Source organism: Loxodonta africana, unplaced genomic scaffold (genome assembly GCF_030014295.1).
Source record: "Loxodonta africana isolate mLoxAfr1 unplaced genomic scaffold, mLoxAfr1.hap2 scaffold_29, whole genome shotgun sequence".
NCBI classification, from domain to species: Eukaryota; Metazoa; Chordata; class Mammalia; order Proboscidea; family Elephantidae; genus Loxodonta; species Loxodonta africana.
The window spans coordinates 415,229-433,068 of NW_026975011.1; the positions used below are offsets into that span (position 1 = coordinate 415,229).

The 17,840-nt window shown below is 44.4% G+C and overlaps 2 long non-coding RNA genes across 2 annotated transcripts in view; one reads left to right on the top strand and one right to left on the bottom strand.

Annotated features, from left to right (window-relative positions):
- The window catches only part of LOC135229365 (uncharacterized), a 170,209-nt gene that overhangs the window by 109,845 nt on the left and 42,524 nt on the right, over positions 1-17,840 (bottom strand). The window lies entirely within an intron of this gene.
- Positions 3,843-17,837, top strand: LOC135229393 (uncharacterized). Its single transcript, XR_010320149.1, has 3 exons — positions 3,843-7,847; positions 14,432-14,519; positions 15,225-17,837. It is a non-coding gene; the product is annotated as an uncharacterized LOC135229393 (long non-coding RNA).

Consider the following 17,840-nt stretch of genomic DNA (forward strand, 5'->3'; position numbering starts at 1 on the left):
ATCCTTCTGTAATTCGTTATCCTTATTAAACTAGCCTTAAGATCCAGTTGGAGGAGTGTCTCATGGTTTTCTATTCTTTGTTGCCTATGTACAAGTTTAAAATTACCTGTTCCTTGCATGTTTGATGGTAACCTGACTGAAAATTATCTAGGCCTATTATTTTCTTTGTACAGAGATCTTGAACTATTGATCCATGTTGTTTAGTGATTAAAGGCCTCTTCTGGTAGTAATTAGAAAAATTTCTGCTGCCTGTTCTAGGCTACTAGAATTCTATCTTTAAATATTATCTTGATTTTCACGGTTTTCAGCCTCATTCAGACCAACTAATCAATGCCAATTTTCCCCCCTTTTCCCAAAGTCAGCCTCTGCAACTATTCCTGGCACCAATCCCCGTATCTAAGTCTTATTTCCAAAGAAAGATATCACAGTGTGCTATCCAAGCAATTTTGTGTGCACAGGCTCCGTGAATCCATAATGTGAGCATATAATCTTCTAATACTTTTTTTCTAATTGTCCTTTTGCTAAAACTTTCTTTCTCTACTTTCTTTTTTCATCCCTTCCCTCCTCCTCCATCTGGTAGTATTAAAGTTGTGGGTTTTATGTTCAGGTCTTCAACCCAGGTGGGATTGACTCTGTGTGCAGTGCGGTGCCCAGTTGCATCTACGCAGCAAGAGGACACACTTCTAGAACCAGAAGGCGGGGAGGGCGCCGGTTGGGCAGTTGGGGGGGGCGGGGCTGCGCGGAGAGGGGCGCGAGGGTGGCGCGAGGTCCCGGACAGCCCCACCGCAAACGCGGGGCTGCTGGACAGAGCCCGGCCTCCTGTGCCTTTTGGGACAGGCCCAGCCGGTCCAGCACCTCAAGGCCCCAGACCCCCGCCAGGCTACAGGTCCCACCAAAACTCGGGGAAACCTAAGGCCATGGAGGCCAAGGCCCAGGGTCTGGCCCTGAGGACTTTTCCTGCCACGCTTGATCACAACGCTTATATACTGGGAAGGAGGGCAAGAGGCCTATCAGGACGTGGGTCCAGAGGACAGGAAGGAGGGGTGAGTTGTGGTCACCCATGGACTCATTGTCCTCCCATAGGAAGTCCACAGGGTGCCCTTCCAGGAGGAGAAATCAAAGCCACAGAGGCCACACAGCCTGGCTGCAGCCCCAGGCTGGACTCATTGCCTGCCCTGCTTCCCTGGGAAAGGCTCCCCAGGGGCCTCACCCCCAGGGGCCTCACCCCTAGTAGGCGAAAAAGCAGAGCCAGCCCTGGCTAGGGAAACTGTTTCCTCCCCTCTCATCACTGGCTGTGAGCAGACTCTTCTCTGTGCAGACAGAAGAGGAATTATCAAAATGAGCTACATACTCCAGATTTGAGTTAAGGATAATAAATTAACACAAAGAAATACGATTTTAGCAACAAATGTCTGCTTGGAGCCCGAGATGCATTAAAAAAAAAAAAAAAAGAAGAAGAAGAAGAGGGAAGAAAGGGGGAGAAAGGGAGGGATGGAGGGAAGGAAGGAAAGAAGCGACAGAGGGAGGGAGGGAGGGAAGGGAGGAAAAGCAGGAGAAAGGAAGGAAGGAGGAGGGTGTGAGGAAGGAAGGGAGGAAGGAAGAAAGGACTACTCAAGACCACAGAGGGAGTGATAGGAGTCTCCTTCTTTTGCCACCCTCCCATGGTCCCAAGCTTTCTCATCTCCCACCTCTTAAGACTATATCAGCTGCTTTGAGAGTTTTAGAATAAAGATCCTCAGGAATATCACTGCTCTCCCCCCTTAGGGTTTTCCCAGTGCTGGGTGAAACTAGGACTGAGAATCTTCCACAGGCTTCCCCCACCTGTGTATTGGGCAGTCAACACACTGAACTTTGGAGCCACTTAAAGGAAGCTGAGACTTCTGGACAATGACCCCCCACCCAAAGTTCTGCCCATCTGGGTCTAAGGATCAGTCAGACCATCGTGTACCCTCAGCAATGTTCATACTGAAGGACACTTAATGGCACTGTGGGTTTGCTCCCTCAGCGGGGGACAAGGAGCTACTGAAAGGACACCATTGAAACCTGCAGAAGCCACAGCCCAGGGTGCTGGGGGAATTTGGGAGGGAGAGATGAGGATGAGTTCAAAAGGCCGGTTGTGAAGGTGGCCAGGGGCCGGTGACCTGAAGGCACAAAGCTGACTTAAAGAGAAAAGCCTCACACCTGCCCCTCCTGGGCCCTTTGCTCCTTCAAAGGAGAAAGTCTTTTTCGCAGTTATGCAACTGGGCAGTAATAGTCCTTGAGTTATGACATGAACGAGCCTCCAAAACCTCTTGGGGAGAATGATGGTCAAGGAGGCTCTGACAACTCCACCCTGTCCTCCTCTCAGGTCAGAGGACCAGAGCTCCTCTGATGGTCTAGCTATTTGAAACAGGATTTCACTGGAAGGCAAACCTGTCACAGACTGGAAATACTCCTTGGGTTCATCTTCTTATAGCTGACTGTCTGGTGTTATTACACAACTTAGATACGGGACCAGGAGAGGAGTTTGGGGCTTGACCCCTGACATCTTAGCACCAGTTCCTGTTTCTTGAGGAGGGAAGAGGTGAAAGAAGACAGAGTTTACTCTGTTCTTTTTTCTGAGCCACAGGAAATCCTTACAAAGACCCTCTCAGGTAAAAAGACTGATGGGAAATGCCTTGGTTTACTATAACTTTGTCTTTGAGGCACTTGTTTATGTCATTTGTTTAAAATGCTTTCCTCTCAAGGAGGCATTATAATTCTTAGCTAGACTGTCCACAGAATGACTATGTGTTAACCACTAAGCTTGGTACTTAAGCAAGTGGTTACCCTTCAGAGAAGGCCCGAGGAGAGGTTGCTGCCATTGCTCCAGATGTATTTGAAATGCCTCCCTGGGGAAGGCCTTCAGAGCCGGCTCATGGGCACATGGGAATTCAGACTCATTTTGTTTGTTTGTTTGCTACCGTCTTTCATTTGGTGTCCAAAATGTTATTATCCAGTTTTTCACCAGATGTGGCTACAGACATCTCTCATATTTTGAAAGTAAATTTCATTCTCTAGTACTGAGACGCCACCAAGAGTGTATTCCAAAGTGTTTCCACCAAGCTGTAAAGACTTTCCAAAGAGGGCAGTCTTGCGCCATGTTGTGTAGCGACAGCAAGGTTGGCATAGAGTGTTCACCCAGATACTTACCACTGTGCTGCTTTCCATAATTCCTGAAATTCCAAGTCTGCCACCTGAAGAACTTCCTTTAGTGCTTACACTAAGTCTGGTGGTTATGAATTCTCTTTAGAGTTCCTTCAGCTGAGAATGTCATTATTTTCCTTTATTCCTGACGGATATTTTCCCTGGATATAGAATTCTGAGTTAAAGATTCTTTCCTTTCAGCACTGAAAAAATGTTGTTGCAGTCTTTTGACCTCCATGGTTTCGGATGAGAAATGTAGAGTAATTGAAAAATTTTTTTTCCCTTTGTGAAATGTGTTGTTTTCTCTCTAACTTCTTCCAAGGCATTTCATTGTCTTTGCTATTCTACAGTTGATTATGACTTATTTGGGCATAAAGTTCTTTGAATTTAACTTGTTGGCATGTCCTGAGCTTCTTAAATCTGTAAGTTTATGTCTTTCACCAAAATTGGGAACTGTTCAGCCCAGATTTTTTCAAATACTTAACACCTACACAGAATGCCATCTACATTCTGCTATTGAGCCATCAAGTGAATTTTTAATTTCTATTAGTGTATTCATACCTAAATTTTTCTCACATCAAAAATTGTCATTTGTAAATACCTTCTTTTTCTTTAGTGATAATATTTACATTGCCATTTGTTAAAAAAAAAAAAAAAAAAAAAAAACTCTTCCTGTTACTTCTTAGAGCACGGTTACAATACCTTTTTACACTTTTTCTGTTATGCCAATGCTATGAGTCCTGCTTTAATCTTATGGAAATTGTCATTTTTTTGTTTGCTTGTTTTAGCAAGGAATAGACCCAGTTATGTTCAGGCTGCAAGTTCTGTCTCATCTCCTGTATGCTGTGGCTCAAATGTCTTTTGAATTTTCAAAGCTTAAGAGGACTAAAATATTTTGAGGACTTATCTATGTGAGTGCCACTCAGTCTGGGACCTAGATGGTGTTCAAACCCATAATACAGTGCTCAAAGGTTTGCAATGGTTCTTAGGATCAGATCTATGAATGGGCAACTTACCCATTGCCGTCGAGTCAACTTAGAGGTGACTTTATATGCGACTTTATGAAATCCCTGTCTTGAGCTGCTTCCTCTCTATCTCTCTGAGGCTCTCTGACTTCTGATGGGCTACCTTCCCGGTCCACTGGCAAGAATGTTGGGGCTTTAATCTCTTCATTCTGCCACGCGGTTAAGTGACTGGGTCTGTCTATGGGGCCAAATAATGGTATGATAGAGACAGAAAACGTAACAGACATTCCTCTACACTCTTTGGACTTAGAGTGTTAGGTGTTTGCCCCCCTGCCTGCCTGCCCATCTCTCTCCTTTACAGACCGTCTACCCCCCACATGATAGAAAGAAGGATTGTCTTGGACCTATTTCTATCCACAACCTGAGTGTAGTTATGAGATTTGGGCTCATTTAATTTCAGCCTCTGGAATATTCATACTTTATGTTCTGGTTTCTTCCCGCAGCCACCTTCAACCATTTCCTTTGCAGAGTCCTGAGATAGCATCCCATGCATTTGTCCAGATACTTAGTTGTCAGATGCCAGCATAGCCACCGGGGAAGTGTTAGTTGTGGTTAGGGGGAGGGACTGTACACTGAAGGAGCTGCAAGACCTGGCTGCCTTGTGTGAGCAGGACCGGGGGGTGCTGAGGGAGGAGTGCTGAAGGTGCTGAGTCAAGGGGAGTTTAATGTAAAGTTGGGTCAAGGAGAGTTTGTTGATATGGGGGGAACTCTCTCCTAAAAAGGATTTATTGCCATTGTGGGGGTTCTGGAAATGGGTTTAATATGCTACAGGGATTGTGCTTGGAAGCTTGGAAAAGGCAATGGCCCACATTCTATGACATCAAAATGCCGTTACTGCTGTGTCAGATGTTGAAAAATGGGGGAAAGTCTCCAACACATGGACATCCAGAGTGAGTTCTCTTAAGACCATTTTTGAGAAGTCCTGAAGGACACTCCTCTCATCAGAACAATAAGGAATGCATGGTGCAGGGGAGTGGCAGCAAAGTGAAACTTAGAGATGTCTGTTCTCTGGAGGCTTAGGTTGTGGGTGGGAGACAGCTGCCTAGTAGCAATGGGAATAATGGGGTCCCAGAGCAGCAGAAGCCAGGTGGAAGCACTTAACTATCAGAAACAAGGTGTATGTCATTACTGTAATGGTCAGCAGGTCAATATATTATCTACTGGGGCATAAAAAATTATCATAAAACATAGTAGATATTAGATAAATGGAAAAATACTCCATTTATGCTAATAAAATTTGGAAGTAGACAAATATACTGTTATTACTTTTATGACCCAACATACTTTTCTAGGTGAATTAATAAGCTAGAAAAGTTAAGTAATGAATTAAATATTAAAACAGATTTTCTTCTTTTTATGATGAAAATATAATTGCATACCTAGAAAATGAGGATAAAAATTTTGGTAAACTGACAAGCCAAATATACCAAAATCAATGACTTCTCTCCAGTCTAGACATAGTGCCCAAAATTGGAAGTATCAGGGTGGGAGGAATAAAGACAATTTTCTTTACTACATGATTGCATCAAATTGTGTCCAAAATCATAAACTACTTAGGAAAACATTGTTTTGACCGGAACAGAAAAGAATCTATTTGAAGAAAGTTCATGTAGAGGAAGAAATAAAATTAAACCTTAAGAATGCAAAAAATATGTTTTCTCAAATGGGAAGTCTTGTTTAATCAATGGCAGTCCCCCAAAATCAACATACAAATGTATTGCAATTCCCATTAGAATATTTACCTCGTTATTTGTTGAATTGTATACAGTAATCTTAAGATGCAAATAGTATAATAGATACCAAAGAACAGACAACAAAAACATGAAAAAGAAGGAGGCTGCTTCATCAACTAACGGAATATTACATAGCATAGGAACTGAAAGCTAGACCAAGGAAACAAAGTAGCAAATCCACAGAGATTATCATAATAACCGTTAATACAGAGGTGGTATTTCAACTCAGGAAAATTATGGTTTATCTTATAAATGCTGCTGACTCAACTGATCATTCTGGGTAAAAAAAAAAAAAAAAAAAAAACTTCTAAGAATGTGATACATCAGCGATGGATCTGGGAAATTATGGGAAATGTCGATGATAAGGATTAACAACTATTTCCGTTTTATACAAGGAAGACAAAAATTGAGGACTTGCAAAATGAGCAATGAATTCAAAAGACCATTCAGAGCAAATACGAGTGACCAATAAGCATAATCGAAGTTGTTCAAAAACACTGGTAGTGAAGAAATTATCAAAGTCCCAGTGAAACTGGCACAATTTAAAAATCTACACCACCTATGGCTGGGGCCCGGGGGTGCTGTGGGGAGAAGGGTGCCTCAGACATGGCTGGAAAGGTGCATGATGACAGCCTTTAGGGGAAAGACATGGACATGGCTCTGTAATTTTGAAACATTCTTTGACCTAGAAATCTCACCCTTTGGAATTTATCCCATGGAAGCAAATCCTCTAGTATACAAAGGATGGTTATTGTTAATAATGGCAAAAAATCGACTGCTCATGGATGATGGAAAGATAGATAATTTATGGTAGAGCTAAATCAATAAAATTTAGGAGTCATTAGAATGAAAAAGAACTAGAGTAGTTAAATAGTAGAAATCTCTGTGAAGTATTACTGAAGGAGAAAATCAAGGTGCAGAGAAGTCTGTATAAAATGAGCACATTTGGGTAAAGCAATAGCAATTGTTTGAATATGCTTGAATACCTGTTTGTGTTTATGTGAGTGTGTAAATGAGCAGACGAAGATACATTTGTGTCTGTGTGTGCTTGTATAAGCAAGGGTAAGAGAGACTACTTACCACATTGTTAACCTCAATTTCCTTGGATTCACTTCTGGAAAAGGACTGGGGGGGAGGAGAGCTAGAACATGCAGGAAGAGTGGACTTAGAAAGCACGGGTGATATGTGTTTCCACTTTAGTAGTGTTATATATGAGTCAGTCTAGATAGTGTACACAGTAATTGTTCTCATCTATTTAAATGCTTTATGTGTAAATATGAGTTCAATCTTAGAAGACCCAAAAAGGTAGTGTTAGTGTCATACCTAATGACCTTCAGGGAATCAGCAATTTACAGAGCACTGTGGGTAGAGTATGACACAATTTCCGTTAAAGCAAACGAACCAGGGGATCTACTTGTGAACCTGTGACTGTGTGTATGTGTCCCAGCTGAGAAATGTAGGGAAAGATACACATGTGTCTATTAACTTTGGACACCTTGGGGGTGCAGGACCAAATTACATATGAGGGTGGGACCATGATTGTAACTTTTTCATTATACAAATCTGTACCCTTAGAGGTGTTATACAAAAGACTTTTAGAGCTTTGAAAGTTGATAAACATCATCATAGATACATTATTTTAAAAACATTTTGTTGGATTTTTTTTGAACAGGGGGAAAATATCTTTAACAACAGACACAAAGATTTTAATCACTGGAAGAAGAGCACACCACAGACTGCTCAACAGTCAGATCCAGCAGATTTCACGCTTGTTCTTGGAGACAATGAGCTCTTCTGGTCTCTACACCTGGAAATGACCAGCGAGAATTTTGTAAGGGTCCATGAAGTTACTCCTCAAACGTTTCTTGCAGGTACATGTCTACAGATAAAGGAAGAAGGCTGGACACCACATGCAGTTCACTAGGTAACTCATAGACGACTAGAAGATTCTCTTTCCCTGATATGCCACTACCACTTCCTTCCACTTGTTGCTCTGCTGGAAAACGTACCCTTTGCATGCTATACCTTTTCCTGGACTGAACATAGAGGAAGTTAACTGGAAAGATGCAGCTTTTAAGGAAAATATTTTGACCAGTAGCTCCAGGGACAGTAGGACCCCCTCAGCCAGCCTATGGCCACTGTGGGAATGCCAGCCCCCTCACTCTCTTGTACCTCTGAGCATCCAGGGCTTTCTGTTTGATCATCAGGAGACTTCAGAATTCACCTCGCCTGAAAACCCTCGCTTCCTCCGCCTCTGACCATGTCCCTCGCAGGAGAGTCTGTCACTCTGAGAAGTATAAACAGGGCAGCCTGTGGTTGGAAATGCCTGTCCTGGAGGCTCTGCCCTCCCTTCCTTGCCCCTGAGGGCTTCCCTGTGCCACTTGGGGTCTCATCACCGAGGGAAGGACATACCCCTGGCACCTCCAGGGTTTCCCAGTTCCTAGTGCTTGCTGTTGTGGCTGAAACTTGGGCTCTTCTGCTCATTATCGAGTCTGGGCCTGAATCTGCCCCTTCTCACCCTTACCTCTGATCGTCTGTCTTCTTGCCCTCTCTTTTGCTATTTTCATCTCAGTCAGGCTTTTTCTTCTAGTCCTCTGATCTCAGGATAGGCCAGGTTATACCACAGAAAGAAGAAAAACCAAAAATGTCTTTGACATGTTCACAGTCAGAGGGTAAAACCTGTTTTAAAGAAAAGAAAGAGTTCCAAATTTTGCCCCTAACCTCCTGGGAGATGCTGTGCAGGAACTACCCAGTAATTACTGGATCTACAGTTTTCCAGAAAAGGAGACCACCCAGTGGAATTTTCCAAACCATCTTCCACTATACTTGCCCAAAGAGGCAACAACAACTTATCCTAATCACAAACCCAAACTCCCCTGTGAGGCCAGTAGTGGATGGGGTGAGCTCACTTTACCAGTCCTTCTCTCCTCCTGAAAGGCCCTCCTTCTCCTTTGCCTGGAGGCTGCTGGGAAGGGAAACTGCAGTCCTTGGTTGAGGGCTTTATGCCTAATGCTCGCATGCAGACAGGTTTCCCCACAGCCTGCCAGCTCTCTGGCTCCTCCTACTGCAGAGAACTCAGTGACACCCCCTCCACCATCACACCTCCCTTAGAGCTGTCTTTGCAGGGCCCCCTCTCAGCCTCCCAAGTCCCACTGAATCCCCATTTCTCTTTCCCTACTTACACTGTGCTCATCCTCAGGGTTTCAAGACCTCACCATCCAGATGAGGCCTGTCCTCTCCTCTCCTAGGCCAGGCGAACCTTTGAGTGGACCTGGTGTCTGCGGTCAACTTTCCTGGGACTTCTTCTATCTGGATCCCTCTAGGGCTGGAGATCTCCATGCACTTGGCATGGGACAGTGGGGACATAGGGACAGGAGGGAAAGTTCTTACAGGGGAGGTGAGTTAAAGGACTCTGAATGGAGGTCTTGATAGACCAAAAACCTGTTGCTATGGTGTTGATTGCAACTCGCGGAGACCTCACTTGTTTCAGAGTAGAACTGCACTCAGTAGGGTTTTCAATGACTGTGATAATAAGGAAGTAGATCACCAGGCCTTTCTTCCACAGTCCATTGTGTGAGTTGAAACCACAAACCTTTTGGGTAGTAGCTGATGAGAAGACCCACATTTCCAGCCCAAATGCCCTGTTCCTCCCAGTCCCAGGGGGCTGGAGAGAGAGTCTTCAGGCACTTCGGCCTCTGGCCTTGGTGCTAAACCAGTGCCCTCTGCAGCCAGGGCTCCTGCCTCTGCGTCCTCTCCAGCTGGTGCCTCAGCCTCTTCAGCTCCTCTCTCTGCTTCTTCAGCTGCTCCTCCAGGCACCTGCAGACCGTTCTCTTCTCCCTCACCTCCCTCTTCTTGGTGGCCATCAGGCAATGCCTGGCGAGCTGGTGGCAGCGTTGGGGCCTGTGCTGGGGTGAGGGTGGCAGCCACCTCTCCAGCAGCTCTTCAAAGAAGACCCTGCAGCTGAAGTCCTGGCTCACGCCATGCTCCGTGTGGGCCACCAGGGCCTCCTGGGACTCGAACACGCAGCAATAGGCCACACAGTGGAAGCCATGCTCACCGGTCATCAGCCACTCCAGGGTGGCCACATGGGGCCTCTCCTTATGCTTCTCCCCTGGAAACTGAGCTCTGGGGTGTGGGCCTCCTCCTGCTAGGGCTTCAGAGCGCTAACCAGGGGCTCAGTGTTGGTCAGACTGGGAGTGGAGCCAATTGTGCTCTCCTCTGAGAGTTGGGTCTCAAAGACCTGTAGTATCTTGCCCATGGTGGCAAAGGAGGTTTTGGTCTGCCAGGCCACGGCCATGCCCTTGACTGCTCACCTGGGTGAAGTATGGGCTCCTGACCCATTACTTCTCTGGAGGAGCCCCATAGCTGGATGAGTGAGAGGTCTGCTCAGCAGAAGCTGAGGGAAAAGACCTCTCTGATGGTTGTGGAATCTTCATGGGCCTGGAGCGTGGGCTTTTTGCTGTGGATGTTGTTGGCTCCATGGCACTTTCCTCTTGGGTTGAGACCTCTGAGAACAGAGTTAATTTACCTGATCTCTGGGTCTTGGGAAGACTCACCTATGAGCCCAAGGATTTGGCCTTAGGGATACCTGGGGCCTGCCCATCACCACCATCCTCCACCTCTGGAAAACCCCATCAATTCTCCTTCCATCCTGGGATCTCTCACTCCTCTTGGGGGCGCTGCTGTGGGAGACAGAATCCCCTGGCCACAATGACACTAACGGTAGTAGTACCTTAGAACAAAGATGTACACTCTGAAAACACTATAATACATCTTGGGATTTTATATTTGTAAATAGAGGATCATCCAATGTGCTCCCTCCCCCCTTTATTTGCTGAATGCTCAGTGAATTTGCTCCTTTGGAACATGGGAATGACCTCATTTTCTTGAAATTTTATAATATTTTGTGACTTCTCCAAAAGGAATTTCCTACGAAAGTGATATTCTTAGTAAATTTAAACACGCAAATGGGAGAAATTTTCACCTCTTTTTAAGGGAAACCTTTCATAGAAGGAATTATACTTAAAAGTTAGAGAATAATTTGTATATTTAGTTAAGACCCTGACAGGTATACCTCTTCCTTGTACCTTCTTAACGAAGCCACAGTAACAGGTTAAAATTGTTTCCTCTTGAAAGCAATTGAAGAGAAGCCCCTTACCACGTCCTTATTAGATGAGTGACTTCAGAGTGCTGCAGAAGACATATGTTCGGCCGAAAGCCTTGATGCCACAAACCTGAGAGGCTAAGACACAACCACCTCACCTGTGTGTGTCTAGGAGGGTTGTATGTGTCAACATAAGGTCTATCTATGCACATTTCTGAACATGAGGGAAGGATTCGAGACCTCAGGATGAACAAAGAAAACAGACGGAGCCAGGTTGGGTGAGCGAGTGTGGCATGAGGTGAAAAGTAGCAAAATCTGTCAGAAGCAAGTTAGAGGCCAGGCAGAGGACCAAGGAGGAAACAGGAAACAGGGCTGGGGCAGACACTGCCTGAGGAAAGGGTGCACAATTAGGAATCACAGAAGCTCAGGTTCAGTTTGTTGTCATTTGCCATGAAGTCTATTCTGACTTGTGGCGACCCCATGTGTTACAGAGTAGAACTGCTCCATTGGGTTTTCTGGATTGTAATCTTAATAGAAGCAGATCTCCAGATCTTTTCTTCCCAGTACTCCTGGGTGAGTTCAGACCGCCCACTTGTAGGTTAGCTGTAGAGCACAAACTGCATCACTTAGGCACCTTCACCTCCTTAACCTATACTTCAAGCTAAGTAGCGTAGGGATTTAAAATACTATCCTGAAGTGAGGCTTTGCTGTGACTGGGTGTTAAGCCTTGGAAGAGGAGAAGGGAATTCCCTGGATCTAGGGGGATGGGGTCTGTCCTAATCTTCTTCTGCCCAAGCCCAGGCTGGGACAGCATAGTTCACAGTGGTACAGATACAGTGCTTCCTCACACCACCCACTTTCATAAGCTCCTGAGAAATTTTACTTCTTTCGTTATTCCTGACATGACATATTAATTCAATCTTATTTGAAAATATGATAAAAATGAATAACTGATCTCCCTAAACACTCTTTGCCCCCCTCCCAGTTGCCCAGTGGCTTCCTCAACATAAAGTAGGAGGTTCCCAAGCCCGAACAATTGAGTAGCTTGTCTGTGCCTATTCAGAAAGGGCCTTAGAGTTACAGTCGTGTTCTTTGGTTCACTCGCTCATTCCTTTATTCATATCACAGTTTTGTTGTCTACTAAATGACAGCAAGTACTTTCTCTGGGATAGCCACTTCATCTCCTCATTCAAAATCTGTATCTTGTCTCCAAATCTTGTCTGGTGAAATCAGACTCTTTGCCACGCACGTCCGGTCAATCAGGAAGAATTTTTCTCCCACCCCTGCCTCGAGTCTTAGAGGTTTCTCCTTTCCATATTGCCATTTCATCCTGACTGGGTGAAGGTAAACAAACAAACAAAAAAAGGTCCCCCAAAGGATGTTCACCCCTCTGTTCCAAGCTCTCACGAGTTGGGAACTCCGACTGAGGAATCACTCTCTGTGAACTGGTAGCTTAAATTGCTCTCCCACAGGAGACCTCAGATCGACAAACTCTCCAAAGAGCAGTTGGATCTGAGCAAGCACCAAGGCCCCCCAACACTTGTGTGACATCATTGCTGACATTGTTCAGTTTCGAGGGCCCAGTTTGAACCTAAACAAGAAAAACATGGCAGCTTTTGGAGGTGTTGGGAGGATTGGGGGAAACTTAATAGTAAGTATGTAATAAAAATGAATTGAAAGTTTTCCCTGCCTTCAAATAGGTTACCATTCTATTGGAAAGAGAAATGTGAGTTCAGGGAATGATAACAGAGTGTCATGGGCTGTGGTTTCTCCCAAACCTCTTATCTCTGAATCTTAGATGGCTGCTTAGTAACTTTGAAGACCCCAGATGCCATTCACCGACACTGGATGCAAAACATTTTCTTAATAAACTTCCTTATGCCAATTGCCTACATGTCCCCCGAATCCATGGTCCCCGGACCACCGAACCTGCTATCCTGTCCCTCAAAGTATTTGGTTGTGATCAGGAAAATTCTTAGCTTTTAGTTTAGTCCAGTTGTGCTGACTTCCCCTGTATTGTGTGTTGTCCTTCCCTTCACCTAAGATTTGTCTACAAAACCCAGTACAGTTACTGTTAAAAAACTGTTTTTGGAATTGGGATTGCATTGTATCTGTAGATGGTTTTGGGTAGAACTGACATTTTCACAATGTTAGTGAATCCCCCTCTCCCTCACTCTCCACCCTCTTAACCATCAAAGAATGTTTTCTTCTGTGTTTAAACCTTTTCATGAGTTCTTATAATAGTGGTCTCATAGAGTATTTGTCCTTTTGCCACAGATTAATTTCACTCAGCATAATGCCTTCCAGATTCCTGTAGGCCCGAATGCTGCCACCAGGTGGCCAGATGCTGCCTGATGGCCGCCAAGAAGAGGGAGGTAAGGGAGAAGAGAGTGGTCTGCAGGCGCCTGGAGTAGCAGCTATAGAAGCAGAGAGGAGCTGAAGAGGCTGAGGGACCAGCTGGTGAGGCTGCATAGGCAGGAGGCCAGGCTGCAGAGGGCGCAGGTGCAGCACCAAGGCCAGAGTGGGAAGTGCCGGAAGACCCTCTAGCACCCCCGAACTAGGAGGAGCAGGGCCTTTGGGCTGGAAATGTGGGCCCTTCAGGAGAGACCTCCATTCAGTTTCGTTTAACCCAGCTCCCCTGGAAGATACCCACCCTCCCACCCCGAGTGCACAGAGACCTCCAGCCCTAGGAGGATCTGGATGGAGGAAACCCCAGATAGCTGACCGCAGGCACCAGGTCCCCTCAGAGGCTCCCCTGGCCCAGAAGAGGAGAGGACAGCCTCACCTGGATGGTGAGGTCTCAGAACTCTGAGGATGAGCATAGCATAAGTAGGGAAAGGGAAATGGGATTTCAGTGGGACTTGGGAGGCTAAGGGGTCCCTGCAAGGAGAGCTCTAAGAGAGGTGTGACGGTCATGGGGTGTCACTGAGTTCTTTGCAGGAGAACGAATCAGAGAGACCACAGGTTGTGCGGAACCTGCCTGCAGGTGAGCAGTGAACATAAAGCCCTAAACCAAGGACTCTGAGTCCCTTCCCAGCAGCCTGCAGGCAGAGGAAGAAGCAGGGCTTGGAAGGAGGACAGGAGGGCGGGGTGGAGGAAAAGGAGCTCACCCCGGTCATGTCTTCTGTCTTCCCAGGGTGAATTTGGGTTTATGATTAGGATTACGGGAGTGGAAAGGGGAGTTGGTGTAGAAAAATCCTCCTGGGTGTTTTCCATTTCTGGATAAGAGTTGATCCAGTGATTGCAGGATATTTTCTGTATAGCATGTCCTAAGGTAAGGAGTAGAGCTTTGGAACTTTTTCCTCTCCTCTAAATCAAGCTATTCTTTCAGGTTTTTGACATGTTAATGAAGCTTGCTAATATTTTTTTCTTCTTTCTGTGGTCTAACCTGACCTGTCCTGAAGTCAAAGAATTGAAGAAAAAGGTCGACTCAGAGGAAAGAAGCAAACAGAGGGCAGGCTTCTAAACCCAGAGAGAACAGCAAGAACACAGGTGATCAGAGGTGAGGGTGGAAAGGGGCAGATTCAGGCCCAGACTAAGTAGTGGACAGAAAAGCCCAAATCTCAGCCATAGCATCAGGTCCCAGGTCTGGACATGACAGGGACATAGCCATCTCCCTGGAAGATGAGACCTCTACTGTCACAGGGAAGCCTTCGGGGGCACAGGAAGGGAGGGCAGGACCTCCAGAATGAGCACCTCCAACCACAGGCTGTCCTGTGTGGATTTCTCAGAGTGACAGAGACAGCTCCTGAATAGAACAGCGTCAGAGATAGAGGGCAGTGAAGGCTTTTGGGACAGGTGAATTTGGCAGTCTCCTAAGGATCCAAAAGGAAAATCAGAGATTCTCAAAGGTATCAGAGTGGGAGAGGTTGGCATTCCCAGGTTGGGGAGAAGCTGGTTGGGGAGGTACTGCTTTCTGAAATCTTTTCATCAAACTCTCTTCTCTTCTTCAACTATCTTCTCAGTTGACGTCATCTATGCTCAGTCCTGAAAAGGGTCTAGAATGCACAAGGGTGGGTTATTCGGTGTGGCAAGGTGGGGAGGAGGTAGTGGCAGCATATCCGGGAAAGAGAATCTTCTAGAGGCACATGAGCTACCTAGTGAACTGCACATGGTGTCCATTCTCCTTCATTTAGCTGTAGATGTGTGTTTGTAAGAGGTGATTGACTTCCCCAAATTATTTTTGCTCATTTCTAGTTACAGATACCAGAAGAGCACATTGGCTCCAGGAACATGCAAGAAATCCACTGATTGTGATTATTACTGTCTGTGGTATGCTCTCTTTTCAGTGATTAAAATCTTTGTCTGTCACAGAGAATTTTCACCTATTTAAAAATATATGTCTATGTCACTTACTGATTTCCAAAGCTATGAAATTCTTTTTCATTACATGTTTAAGAATACAAATTTGTATAATGAAAAATTACATGCAGAGTCCCACCCTCATGTATATATTGCTCCTGCTCCCCCGAGGTATCCAACGTTAATAGACACATGTGTACCCTTCCCTAGGTTTCTCTGCTGGGACATGTATACACAGTCACAGGTACACAAGTAGATCTGCTGGGGTGTTTGCTTTTATGGAAACTTGGTCACACTCTACCCACATTGCTCTTGCCCCTTCTTTCACTTGACATTCTATCTTGATTCTCTGTAAGTCATTAGATATGGCACTAACTCTACATTTTTATGTCTTCTAAGTTACACACATAAATTAAATAGATAATAACAATTATAGTACACTTTATCTAGACTTAGACATGTTGTTAGGTGCTATCGAGTTGGCTCTGACTCACAGCGACCCTATGCACAACACAACAAAACACTGCCTGGTCCTGGTTGCTATATTTGAGCCCACTCTTGTAGCTACTGTCAGTCAATCTCATTGAGGGTCTTCCTCTTATTCGCTGGACCTCTGCTTTACCAAGCATGGTGTCCTTCTCCAGGGACTGGTCCCTTCTGATAACATGTCTAAAGCCATCCTTGCTTCTAAGGAACATTCCAGCTTCTTTCAAGACAGATTTGTTCGTCTCATACGTAACACTACTAAAATGGAAACATTTTATCACCTAAGCTTTTTAAGTCCACTCTTCCTGCATTTTCCAGCTCTCCTCCCCCATTCTTTCCCACGAGTGAAGCCAAGGTAATTCATTTCGACCATGTGGTAAGTAGTCTGTCTTATCCTTACTTAAATAAGCACACACAGACATACATGCACCCTCGTCTGTTCATTTATACACACACATATATGTGAACAGGTATTCAAGCGTATTCAAACAATTGCTATTGTTTTACACAAATGTGCTCGTTTTTTATATACTTCTCTGCACCTTAATTTTTTCAGTAAACTTTAATAACACTTCACAGAGATTTCTCCTACTTAACTACGACAGCTCTTTTTCATTCTAATGACTCCCTATGTTATTGATGATGTAGTTTTACCATACATTCTCTATCATTCCACCACCAACGGACAGTCAATGTTTTGTCATTGTTAATAATAAACAGCCTTTGTATAGTATAGGATTCGATTCTGTGGAGTAGACTCCACGGAGTGAGATTTCCAGTTCAAAGAATGTTAAAAGTACAGGGCCATGGCCATGTCTTTCCCCTAGAGGCTGTCATAAAGCACCCTTCCAGCCATGTCTCAGGGTTTCATTCTCCCCACAGCCCAGCCAGCTATAGGTGGTGTTGCTTTTTAAATTGGGCCAGTTTCACTGACACCTTAATATTTTTTTAACTACCTGTGTTTTTGAGCAACTTGGATTATGTATATTGGGCATGTGGATTTGCTCTGAATGATCTGTTTGAATTCACTGCTCATTTTTCAAGTACTTAACCTTTATCCTTCTGTGTAAAATGTAAATTTTTATTAATCCTTATCTACTTTCACATAATTTTCCAAACCTATGATTTGTGTATCATATTTTTGCAAGTTTTGTCCCCCAGATCAGTTGAGTCAGCACCATTTATTAAATAAATACAATTTTCACACCACCTTTGTATGAATGGTTATTGTGATTTCTTAGTAGATTTTCTATTGCAATTGTCTACTTGTCAGTTTCTATGCTATGTAATATTGATTTGTTCTGCTACTTGATTGGGTAGACATCTGTTACTATTCTGCTATTTCATGTTTTTCTTGTCTATTCTTTGGTAGTGCAGCCCTGCTGTTGCAATGGCTAAGTGCTTGACTGCTAAATGAAAGAAAGTTTGGCAGGTCGAACCCATCCACTGGCTCTGAGGGAGAAAGACCTGGCGGTCTGCTCCCGTAAAGATTACAGCCTATAAAAGCCTATTGGGCAGTCAAATGGGAGGGCTATGAGTCAAAAATCTTGTCCAAGGCTCCAAACGACAACATTCTTTGTTATCTATTGTACTATTTGTAGCTTACGATTAGTGTATACAATTAAAAAACAACTACCTGAATATTCTAACTGGAAATGCATTCCATTTATGTATTAGTTTTGGGACCTCCATTTAATTAACAAGACTTCCCATTTGGAAATATGGCATATTTTATGCACATATTCAGGTTCCATTTTATTTACCTTAATACATTAGTTTTCTTTGTATAGGTCCTTTGCTGCTCCAGTCAAAACAATGTTTTCCTAAATATTTTATAGTTTTGGACACAGTTTGCCACTGTCAAGTACTAGGGGAAAGAGAACGATCAGCCCTTCCCACCCTTGCCAATTTCAGTCCCTTATGTCCACATGGGAGAGAAACCATTGATTTTGAAGTACTTGTCTTTTATTCGGGTATGCAATTATATCATCATTATTTTGAAAATCTGTTTTTGTACTTATACCA